The sequence below is a fragment of the Gambusia affinis genome, linkage group LG12, assembly GCF_019740435.1.
Source record: "Gambusia affinis linkage group LG12, SWU_Gaff_1.0, whole genome shotgun sequence".
In the NCBI taxonomy this organism is placed as follows: Eukaryota; Metazoa; Chordata; class Actinopteri; order Cyprinodontiformes; family Poeciliidae; genus Gambusia; species Gambusia affinis.
Genome location: NC_057879.1, coordinates 25,716,777 through 25,731,735, shown reverse-complemented (window position 1 = coordinate 25,731,735; position 14,959 = coordinate 25,716,777). Strand labels below are relative to the sequence as shown.

At 39.1% G+C, this 14,959-nt stretch overlaps 1 protein-coding gene across 1 annotated transcript in view; it reads left to right on the top strand.

The window, feature by feature from the left end:
* The window catches only part of LOC122841636 (nuclear receptor coactivator 2-like), a 55,446-nt gene that overhangs the window by 4,921 nt on the left and 35,566 nt on the right, over positions 1 to 14,959 (top strand). The window contains exon 2 of the mRNA XM_044135110.1: positions 6,356 to 6,410. The gene's annotated coding sequence lies outside the window, so the exon portion shown is untranslated. The remainder of the gene's footprint in view (positions 1 to 6,355; positions 6,411 to 14,959) is intronic.

The following is a 14,959-nucleotide window of genomic DNA, read 5'->3' as shown; positions in this document are numbered from 1 at the left end:
GGTATTAAAATTCCATCCATAAAGATTTTAATGACGTATGTGAACAGGAAGAATTTATTTTTTTATTTTTTTGTGTGCAAATTTGAAGCTGGCTTAATTGTTGGATTTTCTATGTATTTTTACAATGTAAAAACTGTACTACCTATTGAACACAATGAATCAGTGTAAATGAGCCAATCTCTCCCCCTCAGTATATTTTCTTCCAATAAAAATCTATCATTTCTCATATTCCAACATTTTATTGTTGAAACTCTGACTTTCTCATTAAATATAAAAAATCTTTAGGAAAGGCAGCAAAGTTGCTTTGCTTTCGGAACATGAACAGTTCTGTTTGTACAGTCTGCAGGAGCCTTCTACGTGCAGACCACCGTACTGAGAGCTGTGCAGGATTACTCTCCAGACCAGGGAGCCAAGTGCAGCAGGTTGCATAACAGGTGCTAATTTGGTTAGCTGGATCTGACGGCGGCTGTAATTCTCCAGCACTATGACAGCAGAGCTGAGGTGCAGAGAGCGAGTGACTGCACAGGCCTGCAGTTGGATGTTACAAGCTAATGGCATAACAAGCTTTAGCAGAGCAAACACTGCCGCTGGCCAGAGCTCATTCAGATGTTCCCCAGTGAGATGGGTTATCCACACGATGGGGAAAATTCATACAAGCCAGATTGAAAATGCCGCTGTTCACTACTGTGAGCTGTTTTTTTTTTCTTGTTTTTTTAAATTTGACTCTTTTTAAAGATGAAAGTTTTGTTTTTGTTTGTTTTTCATTTAGATGAATGAGTCAGCACAGAACTTTCCTGTCCCCAGATGATGTCAAAGACTCGTAGAATGTGTCGCAGCTCGGTTTATTATTTTCATTTGTAGCTGGTGGGCCACGTGCTGTGAGGCATTTCAGGAAACAAAACAATTGTAAAAATGAAATGGGTCTCATAGCGAAAGAGACTCATCACTGAGAATCAACTAGCAAAGAAGACGAGACAAGAAGAAAATCTCTAACAGGGATTATATTGTGATTTTTAAAACAGATCCAATACAAAGTTTTCCAAATATATGGCTTCAATTTATTTTTCTGACTTCTACTCTGAAAAGTAAAGTGATGCATAGAGTTCACACAGTGATCTGATAAAAGTGTTTTACATTTTACTGTCCAGAAAGATAACTCAAAATATATTTACTGTCAAAATAAAGGTGTTTTAGATGTGTTAGAATGGCTTAGTTAAAGTCCAGAGAAACTGAGGCACTCACCATCTAATCTGACAGATCATGAATTATGTTGCTAAGAAGAATTGAGAAAAAAACATCTCAGTGCAAAGCTGGTAGATGACTTGCAGCTGTAACTGTAGTAAGATGGCTCTGCAAAAAAGGTTCAGGATGACATTTCAACTTTTCACTATTTTGTATTGATTCATCACATATAAATAAGAAAAGCTACTGAACGTTGTGGTTATAATGTGACAAAATTTAAAAAAAGGTGCAAGAATATATTAGCACGTCATTGTGTTGTGCATTATTCATAAATGTAACTCTGACCAGGACTGATACGTGTCTGATGTGTGGTTGCACTGTAAAGCCAGTGCAGCTACTGATGTCTGTGTTACCATAGAGCTGCTTGGTAACAGAAATTAATCACAGCCAGGAAGTAGGCCGTGTCTCTGCGTGGCCCTCGTTGACTCTCCACAGCTCCCCTGTGCTCTCCCATCAACGTGTGTGCCTGCGCCGTAGAGTTTTCTTACCACAGTGTCGAGTATGCAAATAATTAACAGTCAAACGCTCCACAGCATCCTGCAGCATATACCTGTGGCTTTGTCTGTGCAGGATGAACTTTGCCTTGTGTTGAAACATGGGGATGTTTAGTGAATGAAGCTGCAGATAGCAGAGATGGCACAGACACAGGAACTTTTGCTGGCGTCTCCAATAAAGATGGATGTTGCAACAACATTATACAACACTTAAAAATGTAAAAAAGTTAAACATTCAACTTTAATACATTTATTCAAGAGGAAAATAATTCCATCTTAATAAATATCTTTTTTGACAAAGTTAAAGGTGGTATAAATATGACTATCCCTAATAATCTCTTTAAAGCAGGGGTCTCAAACTCCAGTCCTCGAGGGCTGCAGTCCTGCAACTTTTAGATGTGCCTCTGCTGCACCACCTGAATAGAATAATTAAGGCTCTGGAGAACTGATCTACACAAGGTGGAGGTAATTAAGCCATTTCATTCCAGCGTTTTGTACCTGTGGCACATCTAAAAACTGCAGGATTGCGGCCCCCAAGGACTGGAGACTGGGATTGTGGAAAATCGACTTCTTGAGTTTTATATCATGTTAAAATGCTATCCCCTCATCCAAAATATACCCAGTGTTGCTTTGACTCAGTCATTCATGTTTAAGGAATCCTTGAATCTCCCACTGCAGCCATTTGAGGGTGCCTTAACAACTGCAACATACAATGCTCCGCCCATTTAGCCAAAACTCCACCTTTGAGTGCCAGTCCTCCACCTGGGGGGGTGGCAGCTCCCACACAGCTCCTTCAGACTAGTGGCAGCAGCAGATGGCAAACATGTAGTGGAGCTTATCATGCAACCTGCAGTGCTCCTTAGAACAATTAATGACATCGGTGGACAGCATGTAGAAGCGTTGGTGTGACGACCTGCTGAAGGGGGAGTGTCGCAAAGAATAGGAGGTTCTTAAAGGAACAGAATCCAATTTAAAGGCATCAGGTATGGCTATGATGTGAAGTAAAAAAATAAAAAAAATTAGCTTTGATATACACAGCATTGTATTACAAGTGTAGGTAACGGAGTTATTCTATTCTGGTATAAAATGGCAGTATGTTCCTGGAAAATAAACAATACCCCGCTTTAAAAGAAAATGTGACCGATAATTTGAAAATGTTATTTTAATATGCTGATCAAACTCTTTCTAATACCAAGACATTCTGGTGGATTTTAGCAGAAAACTGAAACAGGTTATTTGTTTTATTCTGGTGGATAATGATCCACAGTTTAGGACCAAATAAAGACAAGAATGTTTCACAAGGTATAAACACAACCTTCTTCCTTGGTAATCAAAAACCCCATGCAGAAATAAAAGAGAAATTTATGCAAGAAGGAAATAAGTAAGCTCACACTTCCTATTGCTTTGAAATGTTGAAGAAGACTAAGTGATGTTCTGTCCTCATGTCCTGAAGTCTAATCAAACTCAATTAAATTACTTTTTCTCTGCATGTTTCAGTGAGTTATAGTAGTGCATTAACTATTAAACGAGTCTTTGTAACAGATCATGCCATTTGTTTATTATTTATCCACCTTTGTCTGTCTGCAATGGTTAACACAAACTTCTTCCTGAAATTAATCATCAATCTGAAGCACATGGAGTTCTTGTCATTGTGCATACAGGAACGACATTTGTGCTTGTGTGCGATTTGTGAAGTTTGCACAGCAGTTGGGAAGAGATCAGCTGTCCGTCCCTCCTACATGGACACACACTGATGCACACACACTAACTGAAAACATGCAACCCTCCCAGCAGTGGCAGGTGCGTGCGGAAGTTTCAGCGGTTTGAGTTCTCCAGGATGACTGTGAAGGCCGCAGTCCCACATGTACAGGAACGGCCTATCATCTGCTCTGAGATGTGCACGCGCTGGGAGGAGGCGGCAGCAGATGCTTCGGCTTTGGACGGCAACCAAAAAAACCAACTTCTTCTTTTTGCTGTTTTTTCATTTGGTGTTTTTTGGTTACTCTAACCCCTCCCCCTCTTTCACACTGGCCCAAATATTAGACTGAACACTAAGAGGTCATAAGACTTGGTTAAAATGAGCTGCATAAATTAGATTAAAAAACTTAACTGATTAAATTTTAAGCCAAACACAATGCTGCAAAAGTTTTCACACCCCTTGAACTGGTTTACATTCTGCTGCCATAAACTAAAACACAAATGTATTTTATTGGGATTTATCGTACACCAATGCACAGTAGTACATGAATCTTAAGTTTATGTACTATTTAAGTACATATACTTAAGTAGTATGTAAGTTAATGTACCTTATGAGAGGTTTTTTGTAGCCTAGGTTTCTTTCAGTGTTGTCATGTATTTTGTAGGAAAAGCATCCCCACCACCAAGTTTTACCACTGGGATGTTGCGCAGTTTTAGTTTTCCATCACATGAAACTTTGTGTGTAGGACAAATGTTAAGTTTCTCTCTTATCTAGGCAGAGCACATTCTTCCTCATGCTTGCTGTGGTCCAATTATGACCAAATGGGATTTTGCTTCTAATTATTTTATAAGAGTTCCCATTGCAACTTTACAGAATACACTAATGTCAATACGCCTGAAAAATCACCTCATCCTAGCACAAAAATTGTCGTGTTGTCCCTAGTGGGGTTGGCAGGGATGCTGGTGCCTATTTCCAGCGAACGTTTGGGGCGAGAGGCGGGGTCACCCTGGACAGGTCGCCAGTCAGTCACAGGGCAACACAGAGACAGACAGGACAAACAACCATTCACACACATGTAGGGAGAATTTAGAGAGACCAATTTACCTAAACATCATGTTTTTGGACTGGTGGAGAAAGCCAGTTTACCCAGAGAGAACCAACGCATGCACAGGAAGAACATGCAAACTCCATGCAGAAAGACCCTGGGCTGGGAGTCAAACCCAGGGCCTTCTTGCTGCAAGGCAACAGCTCTACCAACTGCGCCACTGAGCAGCTCTGCCATGTTTCCATTAAGTGAATTTATTTTCAGAATCCCAATTTGTGCAATTGCATGGTTAGTAGAAACACAGCCAGTGAGACCATGATCTTCTTCACAGCTTTCTCCCTGACCTGTCTGCTGTACTCCATCGTCTTCATGCTGTTTGCTCTCTAATGTCCTCTAAAAATCTCTGAGGACTTCACAGAACTTTCACAGATTTACACTGAGATTAGATGAGGATTCCTTTTATTGACGAGGGAACTTCTAAAGATTGCCCTTGATTTTACTTCAGGGTATCAGAGTAATGGGCGCTAAATGCAAATACACTGGACACTTTTATTTGTAATCACTCAGTTTGTTTAAGTGAGGTTGAGGACAGGAAGTGATTCACCAGAGAAGATTGTAATATTCCCTGAAAAGGTGATGTTTATCATCCAGATTATTCAAGGTGAGGCAGAGCAGCACAATGTTACCAACGCCTGGCGAGCAGGTAGGCTCTCGGGTGTTTTTGTTACGGGAACTGCAACGTGACACCCGATCCCCGACTCATCAGTCACAACACAGCTCTGTGTTTCTTGAAAACAGAAAAACGGCAAAAGTGTGCCGACTAAAGTCAGATTCAAGCAGGTTTTCCTTCAGCATCAGCTGTTTTTTTCTCATAAATGTGAACCCTATGACCAGTGGGAACTCTGTGAACCTGGACCAGCACCACACTGGTCCAGGTCAAACTGGTGGTGTGAAAAATGCCTGAAAGCGCTCTGGCTCGTCCTCTCAGGCTGCTGTCATTATCTGGGGAAGGCTCCAGGTTTCTCTGTTGCTGCTGGCTGGCGTGAGATTTCCAGAATTACCAGTGGGGGATGATTAAGGTGATATTTAGCCCAACTATTTTATTATGAAAGCTCAGCATAGTATTTATGAAATGCCGAGTCACACATGTGAACCCAGGCGTGGCCAATGGATCACAAAGCACTTAAACACCTTTTTAATTCTTCTAGGAATATTTGGAAACATTTGATTTTACTTATTCACAAAAAGTACGCATTTACTGTTTGAAAGGTATTTATTTTACCACCTTGCGTATGATTCATCAAAACAGGTAAAACGTCCTGCTGGTGTTGTCTGGGTCCACCTGCTGCTGCCTGATGGGTTTTGACCCACCGGTTGGCCTTGTGGTGAATGCCACCTGGGTGTTGTTAGTAAAACAGGTTGTGTTCTCAGATTGAGTGTGGTTGCTTTAGTATCAGTGTCTATGTGGCCAAACTTTGACTAACCAGCAGGACGAGTCCTTTCAGAGTTACCATGTATTGTTATGGGAAATATTTAATTTTTTGCAGTGAGTAACATTTAAAAACAAAAAATACTAAAGAAATGTTATTTTTGTTACAAAACATTAACCTTCCAAAGTATTCATACCTTTCTTTCGTTTACAGTCATATTTTGTCGCATTACAACTATAAATGTCAATGTATCAAAGTTTGAGTTGTGTTGCATGTGTTTTTATCCAGCCTCTTTTTCTCTGAAACCCCAAAATAAAAGCCAGTTCAAAAATGTGTCTTCTGATGCCACTTGAATCCTCCTAGGGGTAATTTAATCTCCATATTACACGTTAAACTGACACTCTGGACCTTTATATTAAATTAGATGTTTTGTTGTTTGTTACAGAGAGGACAGACTAATCTTCCAAAGTGGATGTTGACCAGGATGTTCTGTGTAAGAGGTTGGTGAGCTCTTGTTTTCTGCCTGTTGTTGTCTTACTTGCTTTGTGTCTCATTTGTTACCCATATTTTAAAATCATCATACTAAATAAATAATTTAGATATAACATCAACCTTTGTGATGTTATACCACCTTCGCTCATTACAACTTCCACACTGAAGAGCATTACAGTTAGCAGGATATTTTGACATATTATGTGTTTACTTAGCTAAAAAAAAAGATTTGAGTTTTAGTTTCGACCCATTTGGTCACTGACCAGAACTTGTTAGTTCATCTTAGCACTTAGATATAGTGCATTAGCGAATATGGTGGCAGATCTGAGTTTAAAATCTAGGCCTTCACCTGCTCTCCAGCCCATTTCTCGGTACACTTCCTTTATCAACTGCTAGTTTCTGCACATTATTTCTAGTCTCTTCATTAAATTTCAATTGAGCAGCCTAACAGAGCTCAGCGGTGGGAGACCATAAATGTGTTATCTCAAGTGTACAACATGATTTCCTGAATGGGGAGACTAAATTATGAGGACTCATACTGGAGTTTATAGAGCCAAGCTTCGAAAGTAGAAATTTCCGGAACGCGCAACAAGCTACTGAAGCAAACAGGAACACCCTGACATGACAACATAGAAAGTGAAAGCTGAGAAAGATGTGAGGGAGGCAGTTAGGCTGACAGTATTTGTGTGTGTGAGTACGTGCGTGTGTGTGTAGTCCTGTTTATGTGGGAAGCTGCAGTTGTTCGCTGAACTACTTCATCACTGTGTCTTTCTCTACCCCTCGACTCTTTTGAGTTCTGCCCTGTCAGTTAGTCTAGAGCTTATTATCAAAGCAGCAATGAGGTTTATCATGAAGGTGCCGGATGCAAATAAAGTGTGTATTCTTCTGCTTTCACCAGCATTGGTATTTGCTTCCACTAGTCAAAGGTAGTTTTACAAAAAAGTAGGTCTTGGACAATTGCATTAGAAAATGAAAACCATCCACAGAACGATACGCCAAAACAAAAGAACAACAGGTCATGCAAATCCTTTTGTACCTAGAAAGGCAGTGAGAGATAAAGGAGAGACAGGTTTTTTCTCTGGACATCAGCTAATAGGAGGGAGGAGTGTGTATGTGTGTGTGGTGGGAGGAGACAGAGAGAAATCGGCGAGTGCGTGTGTGTTAGAGAGAGAGAGAGAGAGTCAGGGGGAGGGGACAGAGAGCAGAGAGGATTTGTGGCATGTAGTTAGTCAGCTGTCATTAGATGCAGATGACACACACACGGGTAATCTCGCAGAGAAGAGAGGGGGGAACACACAACGTGCAGATGACAGTGGCGCGTCAGTGTGCATGCGTGTGTGTGTTTACTGCGCGGACCGTGTGAAAAGCAGCACGCTGGCCCGGTTGGCATGAGATTGCGACTTGTTATGGACTGCTACAATTATTGGCAGAGGTGAGTTACTATAAGAATATATATGACAGCAGATTTAAAGGCACAGTCCAGAAAGTTGAAGTGGTTCAACTTTATGAATCTATTTGGTAGTTTTCTGTTCTTGTATATAAGTAAAATATTGGAAGACCAAACTGAAAGCTAAATATTTACCTCAGAGAGTGTTTGTTTGATAAATATTCAGTTTTGGATCCTTATTGTTCATAGATTCATTGCATTTTCAAACTTCTCTGTTTTTATATCAAACAAAATAGTTTGAGAGCACTAAGAAACTTTAATTTATCTTAAACTATGAGACTCGTTAATCACCATATTGTCGTTATGTTTCATTATTACCAAATGGGGATGAATTAAATTCACTCAGTTGGTGTGGTTGTCTTACTCAGGGCTGGACTTTGAGCTGTCATGTATTGTTGTTGTGGGTTGTGACACAGTGTGTGTGCATGTGCGTGTGTGTGTGTTGTGAAGGGGAGTGGTTATGATGGACTGGTGGCTCACAGATTGTGGAGTCAGCAGGCCTGAAGCTGCCCTGTCACCTAAGGTCTAACCAGCCGACTGTTTACTCAGTTTGCTTCACGTCCAAAAAAAAACAACTGTTTTCATTAAAAAGCAGATTCCCAGAATTTACAGGTAAAATCCCAGTATTGAGTCTTAAGGCAACAGAAGAGGGTTTTATTACAGGTTTGTAATTTAGTTCAAAATGTAGAGATGTACTAATAATTTTGTTTATACCTAGTCTACAAAATAAAAGGTTATAAGTTATTACATTTCCCTTACTTATACCTTTTATCACTCCATTGTGTGTCAGTCGTGCTTTTTAATGATGTAAGTTGCATTTGACACGGCACCACTCACAATCTGATCAACAGCTTGGCCAGGCTGCCACATATGTTTTTTTGACATGTCAAAATAATTATCAGGCTGTTTGTGGCTGTTAAACAATACTCAGTTGGTTCTAAGGGGTCATGAAAATAAATTTTGCACCGTTACAAGCGTCATCTTAAAGCATTGATTTGAGGTGGGTTAAATCTGTTGCTTATGTAAAATTTTAATCATTTATCTGAAATTCACAACCAAATACAAGACAAGGCAACATCTTTTCAATCTGTAACTGTCCAGTTTCGGTGACTCTGCCTGAATATCCTCAGATTCCTACTTTCAGCTGACAGGAGTGGTGTGGTCGTCTGCTGCTGTAGCTAGTTCCAGGTTGTGTTGTTCCAGGTTGTGTTGTGCCTTAAAAGACAGTTTTCTGCAAACCTTGTTTGTTGGAAGAGGCTATCTGAGCAACTGTTGCCTTTCTGTAAACCAGTCTGCCCAATGTCTGCTGACCTCTGACATCTGCAAAGTATTTTCTCTATTCTCATAATTCTCTTTGAACCCTGGAGAAGGTTGTGAAGAAAAATCTCAGTCTTTTATGAAATGCTTCAACAATGCCGTCCGTCTCTTGGCAACATCCATGCTAAGTTGAAATGCAATTTCTTCTCCATTCAAAGGCACAGTTCGAACTTGCTTGAACTTCAACGAGTCATCTTAATTGCATTTAGATGCTTAAATGAAGCTGGTTTTCCTAGAAATCTGTGGCTAGTGTTCGGCAGGTAAAACGCTGAAAAATCGTATTTGTTTTTTCTGGTTTTTGAAAATAAAAAATGCCCACTTTTACTAAAGATGCCCCATCTCCAGTCCAAACAATGTCAACTGTAGTTGAAATGTCAGAAGAGGTCTAGATCATTAAGTTTACTGATCTCTGAATGTAATTTTTAGGGTTGCTCAGATGGGCTTAACACGCCTGACTTTCAATGTCTTTGCTTAAGCTAAGGTTAAACGAGATGTGCTTCCTTTGAAAGTCCAATTTGCAGTGTGTTATTCTTGGATAAAGGTAAGAAGACTGGCTGACCTGAAACATGAATGAATGAACGTTGTGACTGCTGTCTTTTGGAAGTCAAATATTACAGTTTTAAATTTTAATCACAACTTGAAAAATATTTTAAAATTCCTTTTGAGTGGCTCAGTTTGTTGTCTAGAGACTACAGTCCTTAATGTGGTTGTTCCGTTTTCAATTCCTAGTCTTGGGCCATTTGCTGCATGTCTTCCTCCTCTCGCTCCAACCAACTTCTTGTCTATTTACTGTTCAATAAAGGCCAATAGTGCCAAAGAAACTACAAAAAAGAAATTAAATTAAATTAACCTGCATTTAAGTCTAAATTGGCAGGTCAGACATCTAAGAAAACCAGTACAATAGTGATCATTGCATCCAAAAGTACATTTATTGCTCCCACATGAATTTTGCATATTTGAAATTTATGCAAATTTTTTATGGATGAATTTCTAAATGTTTCCAAGGTCTAAAAAAGGAGAAATAAAATTCTTGGCAACAAGAAACTAGTTATAAAACATCTAGTAAGGTCTGGTAATACTAGTTTATACTACTTAAACATCTAGTAATCTACCTTTGTTAGAAATATGAACATTGAATTGTAGCTTTTGGAGAAACCACATGATAAGGCATTTTTGTGTAACATCATTTTCTCTGTGCATTAAATGATTGTAAAAAAGAAGCACATAATTTATCATTGCTAGTCTTTAAATTTACAAATAATGCTGTCTCAACCATATTTTGTCATTATTTAACCACAGATTCCACACTTTGTCAAAATTCATTAACAAAAGATAAATCCACAATGGGAGTTCAGGTTAAATACACTGAACTCCCAGTGTATTAAACCCGCAAAAACCCGCAAAAAAGTTGCAGGTTTTTGTAGGTGAGGGTTTTTTTTCTTATCAAGTCCTTTATTCATTTGCGACCGCAATGTTGGATGTTCAATTATACCTAATTGTATCATCAGCATGTAAAAGTATTTTTACTGGATAAAGTCATTGTTGTCCCACGACAGTAACTATCTATCATTGGATGAAGCTCAATGTTTTCTTAACATAAAATGGTCTCTTATAATAAGAGAACATCAAGAGAACATAAAATGTGGGTTAGAATAGATCCCTGTGGAACACCTGTAGTTACTGTGAGGTGCAGGAAGATCATCCTTTTTGACTTATTATTACAAAATCACTTGAAACCTGAAATATATCTTTCCAATCAAAGCTTGTGGCCGAGAGATTCAAATGGCTCACATAAGAAACTAAACAGAAAGACTGACAATGACCTGGTCACAGATGAAAAACAGTCAGAACTGAATATTTATCCCAGAACTGATGAGCAGCATTGCTCTTTGTATTCTTATCTGACCAGAATAAAATGTCTGAGTGTCAAGAAGTCACTCAGCTGTGACTGTATGTTAATTTTCTCACTGACACAACCTGCAGCTCCTGCTGCATTTCAGTCAATCAGTGAGCTGTAGCTGGACTTTCACCGACCGGTCAATAGGACAACGTAAAACTGCTACCATATCTCCCTTTTTACATCATGTGATTTACTCTTACATTCTTCAGAGTTATCAATGTATTCCAACGCATGTTTGAGCTTATTTTAGTGTTTATCTGATGGGCCAGAGTGGTTGGGGTTGGTTTCTGCATGTATGTCGCATACCGAATGGAAAAAGTCTCACAATGTGTCACAATGCACTTTTAGAGATACTGACAGTATCAGACCACCAGCCTTGTGTTATGAAATAACTGTGAAACTTGAGCTGAATATGAAGAAATCCTGCTCAGGACCATGTGTGTGCACATTGAGACACCATTGTATTTGTGTTTGCAGTGCAATCCTGCAGTTATTACACAGGGGACAGAAGACAGCCAGCGTTTCTGGCAATAAGCAAAGTTTCCCTCTCTTCTTCCTGCTAACTCTACAAGTTTCACTGTGAGAGTGATTTCTCCTGCATGTATTCGACTTTTCTAAAGAAGCTAACTATGGACACCAAGGGTCGACTTGGTTCAATTTCTTCACCTACATAACATTTTGTACTGCTTTGAGGGTTTTTTATTTAGATTTAATTGCAATTCTAAAACAATTTCTTATTTTTGTGATTGTCTTGATGTGCCTGCACACCAGTGTGTCAACTGAGTTAGCATCCGGGCAGGCATGTTCAATGTTATTGATTCTGGTCTATAATCGATCAGGCTCTAGAATTACATGAGGCTGCTCATGCAGAGTGACGGTTATCTACTGCAACCATCCACACACAACTGTTTGTTTTAAAGGTGTTATTTCACTTAGTCTCCATTTGTGATTAGCTTCCTTGTTGTTGCATAACATCACTTTTAAATCAAACAGTTTAGTTCCTAAATGATTTACTCTTAACCTCTTTCCTCTCTTTTCTATGAAGTAATTTCCTATAACGAGTTTATTCATATTTTCTTCATTTAGAAATGAAAACAACATTTTAATTGATTTCTGTTGATGTAGACTAAAAATGGAAAAGTAACAATGGCCAAGCCTTTCTATCGTGCCCCAGTGACACCGGATCACGCTGCTACACAAATAACAATTAGTGTTATTTGCTAGACAAAAAAAAGAATAGGATGCGGTTGGTCCGAAAAGCGAGCAATTGTTGAAGTGGGTCAATTTGTACAGATGGATTTTAAGTGGACTCACTTCTCAGCATACAGACAAGCATTTACTTTTCTTTCCAGCACACTGGTGCCAGAAGTCTTTGGAAACCTAATAAAAAGTTGCGGGTTTTTGTAGGTGAGGGTTTTTTTCTTATCAAGTCCTTTATTCATTTGCGACTGCAATGTTGGATGTCCAACCTGATTTGTAAAACTGGTAGTTTTGGTAAGACAATCTGATTAACAATAGTGTTGAAAAAAGTATAAAAAGTTGTCTACACTTTGTCTTTAAGCCTGAAACTTTTCTTCTTCTTCTTTAGCTTCAGATGGATTTCAGATTAAATTATACTGGATGTCTTAATGTGCATTGAGAGTTTTAGCTGCAGCACACTTTGTGTTAACACCTTTTAATACCTCTTTGTCCAGCAGCATGATTAATGAGATTTGGTTAACACACACAGCTTAGGTAGCCAAACTAATAAACTTAACTGAGACAGAGTCTTGGTCCAATTGTCAAACATAATTACTGAAACCTTTCCAACTTGTTCTTCAATGTTGCTTGGTCTTGTAACAATATTCCAGTTTCAATGGTAGTGCCTTTTTTAGTGTCAGGTCAACAGCTTTATTTTGTAATTTACTCAAATTCAGACACTTTCAACTTCAAAATTGTGATTGCTGCTAGTACCTAGCAGACATGTTCATGTGGGCTGAGGAGGAGCCTCCCCAGACTAAGCCAATACTTGGGTCAAACCTTTTCAGCCCCAGATGTTGGGGCCACTGTGTACCAATGGGTCACACACTAAGAAACTGTCTCTGGGCTGTGTGGGCACTCAGCCCACACAGGGCCTCACATGTTTTTGTTTTTTAGCTTTCTCTTAAATCAAAAGGATTTTGTTTATGTTCTATAGTCACTGGAAGCTACTCGACTGGCCATTTGTGTCAATCCTGATTGGTAGGAACCCACTAGATGAATGTTATTTTTACTTTAAATAGTACTAAAGTTAATTAGAGCGTTTTACAAGACACATAGTGGTCTAACTGGGACCTCTTTAAAATTTTGCTAGTTCAGCCAAACATTTCTTTGGAGGTCTTATTTGCTGTGTGATTATTTGCTGAGTCAACTCCCATGAGCCTCGGGGTTGTCAAAGGAAGCAGCAGTCGAAATCTTCCTCCAGTACTGTCTCTGAAATGACAACAAGCCACCAGCCATTAAGGCAACGCCTCAGCATAGCATCACCACACCAAACACCTGAGATGTACATGAACAGATTTGATTTACTGATATGGAAAGTGCTGCACACAGATGTCTGCGTAGACAAAACGACTAACCTGGCTTTCATCACAGGTCCTTCATCATGGGAGGAACCCATGAGACAATACAGCCTCTGCAGGGTATTAGGTCTACTTTATTGTGCACTTGTGTTATCAGAGGGTTTGTTGGTTTTTGCTCTGCTGCTTTAACAGAAGCTGGGAAACAAACAGGAGGGGGTCCCTCCTCCCAGTTTACAGATGTCTAATCCACTGGTGTCAAAGTCCTTAAGTCCTTAACTGATCCTAATTGGTGCTATGTGATGGATTGATTCCTTACTTAAGTTGGTGATTCATCTGTTTATTGGGGAAACCTTTTTTATGGTTTTTAAAACAAGTAGTGAATTGTTTATGCATAAGCTGACTTTCCCTTTGATTGGCAGAGGATGAGGTCAGATCCAAATTATAACTTATCAGGAGAACTTAAATGTCAAAGACCCTTTTTTATGAAGGAGATGGGATAAAAGATCTTCATTGGAAATATGTATAACTTGTTGAGTAGGAACACAATAGCCCAGAATAATCTTGGAATAATTAGATTGATTTACTTTGGTAACCACCCCCTTTTTGACAGACCAACACTTCTATAAGTTAGTGTGTACGGACAGGGAGATCTTTGACCATTACTATGCACATTACCTCTGGATTGTCTCTTTAATCGCTCACCCCTCTCATCTCACCCCATAAGTTGTTGATATAATTTAGATCTATTTTTGAATCATTATCCTGTCGACTCATGTCCATGCTGACCCATTTTCGGTTTTCCAGCAGAGACCACTGGATTTTTATTAAAAGTATCCAGATATTTGAAAGAGAACATCTTGTCATGCACTCCATCATGTTTACTAGGACATTTAAAAGGGAAGCATTATCACTGATACTCCACAACACTTAAAAAAAGCAATGTTTGCTTTTCACAGTAAACTTTGTGTTACACCACAGTCTCCAAACCAGTGCTATTTGATAAAATGTTCAGTTTTAGTTGAATGTGAGCAAAACACACAATTCTATACGAGTATGTATATTCAGATGGGAAAAAAATAACTTTATGTTGTGCCTAAAATTTTTGATTTTAGAAGATGTAAACTTTACTGTGAAAATCTCATCAAAAACAAAATACAAATTTACAGCATTCTTCAAATGTGGTGGTAGACAGACAGACAGAGAGACAGACAGAACAACTGTGGTAGACAGACAGACAGACAGACAGACAGACAGACAGACAGAGAGACAGACAGAACCGGAGGCTGAATGTACTACGTCAGTGCTGGTGAGCCATGGAAGGAGTCATTTAGGGAGTAGGAGTACTGCCGAAAT